At 37.3% G+C, this 4,118-nt stretch overlaps 1 long non-coding RNA gene across 1 annotated transcript; it reads right to left on the minus strand.

Annotated features, from left to right (window-relative positions):
- Positions 1-2,856: 2,856 nt before the first annotated feature.
- On the minus strand, positions 2,857-3,018 carry LOC117784183. Its single transcript, XR_004617407.1, has 2 exons — positions 2,944-3,018; positions 2,857-2,908 (listed from the first exon to the last, which is right to left on the minus strand). It is a non-coding gene; the product is annotated as an uncharacterized LOC117784183 (long non-coding RNA).
- Positions 3,019-4,118: the final 1,100 nt, after the last annotated feature.

A 4,118-nucleotide genomic window follows, 5' to 3' on the forward strand; every position in this document is an offset into this window, starting at 1 on the left:
GCGTATGGATCCAACATGAATTGTATATCAATATTGGCTCGCTGCATTTCAAGAATGTGTTTATTATATGCGTTAACATTTATTGCTGCAAAACTTCTCTTCAGGAAAATTTGTGGCTTTTTCAAAGCAGACCTAATGGCATATATGTAGTCCTCGTAAGTGAGGTTCACTTGATCGTGAGATAAAATATTTTCGAATATGCTCAAGTAATTTATGGTGTCCGAATCGAAGGACAAATTTAAGAAATTCTGAATCTTCTTTAAATTTTCACGGTGAAGAGAAATTTGAGGAGTTTCTTCGGGCAGTGGCCTTAAAATTTCTGTTTGGGGCATTGGAAAATAAGGAATACCAAAGCGACAAATAGAGTTTCATCTCACTTCACGTCTGCATGAGTGCCGCGCTTGTGCTTTTGGTATTTTAAATACTCAGATAGGTCATTATTTGTTACATCCGTGGTAACGAAGCGATCAATGAAGTCTATTACTGGAGAAATAGATGCATCGAAATCCACTTGAGGGGCATCTTTCAGCCAAAACATTCCGTGAATGTGAGGTGAACCTCTCTGTTGGAACTCAACTCGCCAGTAGTGCATAATATCATAATGTTCTCCGAAAACACCCCCCGCATCTTCATAAGCTTAAATAATTTCCTAAACCGATATTCAAAATAGCGAGCACAAGTGACAGGGTCGGTGCGGATTAACCTCACTTTCTCTTGGGAAGACAAATTAAATGCTTCGTCTTCCGTAACTTGTTGCTTGTCCACATTATCTTTCAATAGGACAAGCAGCTCTACCCACCTACTTTCAGCAGCTGACAACGTAATAAAAAAAGTTGGTAGGCCGAACTGACGAATCATGGCCATAACCTTCTTTTTTTCTGCTTCCCAATGAGCAGGAGACGTGCGAATGCCCTTAAGGACCCTATAGCCTTCATCGTGGCGAATAAGATGGTCCATATGTTCTTCATTAAGAGCGTTGGAAACTGTAATAGCGCGTGAGGCGCTGCGCTTTCGTAAGCAAATTGAAGTATTGTTTCTTATACTGATAAGCTCTAACTTCTTATAATTGAAGAATAATTTATCAACTCTACAACCTCTCCTATCGATATTCCGAAGCTCAGATCTAACAATGGTTGTAAAAGTTTCTGAAGTTTTTCTTTTGATGCCAGCATATATAGTTGGAAATGCCAATTCCTCAGAGTCAGCATCCATAATCATATCTAGGGGTCTTTGCCCTTCGCCAGGAGCAATTATGATTCTTTGCATGGCAACATGATTATTCTCAAGCGGAGTTTCTTGACCCCCAGGATTGAGCTCCTCCATTTCAACATCCTCTTCCGGATGAAACGGCTGCTGAAATTCTCGATTGAGTTCATCTACTAACTCAACGTCTGCTTGAGAAACTACAAAGGGAACAGTGTCAGAAGTATAAGTTGAAATCCACTGCTGATTAAGAACTACATTGTGCTTCAGATAAAGTTCTGTATTTATTAAATGCCTTATGGCATCTGTAACCTTTAGGGGTCTAATGGTTTCAGTCATATAATCATGCCTGAATTCCATTCTTCGTTTGAGGTGGAGCTGTATTACCTCTGCTTCATTGAAAGCTCGTGGAAGGGATGTCACGATATTGCTAACTGGAATAGGAACGTTGACTACAGCTCCTTTAATTGCACTCTGGCGACCAACACCTAAAGATTTTATTACCATAAATGGAAGTCTTGGCGAAATAAGTCTTTCTTCTAAAAGAGTAAGACCTTTAAGACACGGGGGCAAATCGGGAAAATCTAAGCCATTTATAATGGCAAATTTTGGTTTCTTTCCAAGTGCAATGTTACGGAGACATGTACTGCACAACTGAAGTTTGTTGTCATCAGAAAGAAGATCACTAGAATGATTTAAAAGAGAAGCTTTACTTTCAACGAAAGCTCGAGAAATCTCTGTAACTTGATTTGGAAACCACAGGCCTTTACAACAAAGACAAACTTGGTTTGGCCCCCATTTTACATGTTTATTAAATTCACGTATTTTAACCTCCAATTGGGTTATGACGGCGTCCTGAGAATTATTTGCACGATTCTCCCTCATACGGTCAGCATTTCTTCGGTTTTCAGCTTCCCTGTTTTGACTAATGCTCCTATTTTGGCTAACTCTCTGACTAATACGTCTTATCGCGTCAGTGATTGCTTGTCGCTGTAACAATCGGGCACTTTGTCGTCGTGCACTGTTAACAGCTTGATCGACAATCCTCCTCGCAGGATTATTTCTAGCTTGAGATCTAGCAATTCTATCTCTCTCTCTTTCTAAAATGCGAATCTCAGGATCCGAACGTCTCTGCCTCCTACTATGTGTATCATTCTGCTGCTCTGTTGCCCGTACGTTCGTATCCCGTCTTCGGTTCGATCTACGTCGTCTATCGGCCACCCTTTCCGTCTCCCGAATCTCAGCGTCTGTACGTCTCTGCCTCCTACTATGTGTATCATTCTGCTGCTCAGTTGCCCGTACGTTCGTATTCAGTCTGTCTGTCTGCCACCCTTTCCGTCTCCCGAATCCCAGCGTTTGTACGTCTGTGTCTCCTACTCTCTGTGTTGTTCTGCTGCTCAGTTGCCCGTACGTTCGTATTCAGTCTTCGGTTCGATCTACGAAGTCTGTCTGCCACCCTTTCCGTCTCCCGAATCTCACCGTTTGTACGTGTTTGTCTCCTACTCTGTGTGTCGATCTGCTGCTCAGTTGCCCGTACGTTCGGATCCTGCCTACGGATCGATCTACGGAGAGTATCTTGATCCTGTTCCTGATGTCCAGTCTGAGGATTACGTCTTCTAGCTCGTCCGATCAATAATTCTTTCTACTCTTCTAATCTCCGAATCTTCTCTGCGCTCTCTCTGAGAACTTGCATTATTCTCATTTTCTATTGCTGAATATGTGGTATTTTCCCTATTTGACCTATTTCTTAAGCGGCGATTGAGAGCTCGCTGCGAGGCAGACAGCCGAGATAGACGTGGCATTTCGGATATACAAATATAATATTCAATTAAAAGAATAATATTTAAATTATATATAATCTTCAATAATAATAATATATAAGCTAAATATAATAATAGGAATAATATTCAAAAGTTTATACTTAAAAAATATTATAATAAGATAAATTAAATTTTAAATAAAATTAAATTATTTTATTATTTATTTATTACTTATACATGCATATATACATACAAACACACATGCACAAAGAAACTGTCAAATGTATGCAATGCAATGTATATATGTGTTTTGAAATTATGTACACACAAATGCATAAATATTCATTAATGTATATGAATATTTGTTATTACATATATACATACATAGAAACACACAGGTGCACAAAGCAATGCATTCAAATGTACACGCAAACGCTACGTACATATGTTATATTAACTTATGTACGTATGTATATATATTTAATAATTTATTTAATTATTTGTTATTCTTTTAAGTAGTTATCATGAAACACACGCGCACACAAAGCAGCACTGCGGAGCACCAATTAACAAAACACTTTCGCACTTTAAAACATATATACTTATAGTATATATGCATTAGAGTCTTATGTTTAACACTATTTAATAACACTAGTCACACTAATTATCTTAAAATGGAACACCTGGTAGCACAACAAAATCAAATTTCAAAATCACTTGTACACAGCGCGCACAAAAGAGTTGAAAAAGAGTCAGTTTAAAGTCAAATAGACATACATATGCATTAATCATTAGGAAGAGCAGGACATCCATATGTGCAATTCAAAGATCTGTTAAGTGCACACATACATACATATGTTGGCACGCGCCAAAACAAAAGAAGTTTCTAGCTAAGCATTCATATATATAAACATGCGTTTATGCATATTTGGCTATGTTAAGCATAAGTGAAACCTTAACAGAGAATTAATTAAAACTGCATGTTAAACATGCTAAATGTTAAATCAAATAGTAGAATAATTGAAAACCAAAAAAAGACAAATTTACTAAAAACATAAATTTACACAGTAAATTTATAATAAACATAAAATTAACATAGAATTTTAACTTAACGTTTATATAAATACCAATGTAAAATTATTTAAATGAAATTTT

Source organism: Drosophila innubila (genome assembly GCF_004354385.1).
Source record: "Drosophila innubila isolate TH190305 chromosome 2R unlocalized genomic scaffold, UK_Dinn_1.0 1_C_2R, whole genome shotgun sequence".
In the NCBI taxonomy this organism is placed as follows: domain Eukaryota; kingdom Metazoa; phylum Arthropoda; class Insecta; order Diptera; family Drosophilidae; genus Drosophila; species Drosophila innubila.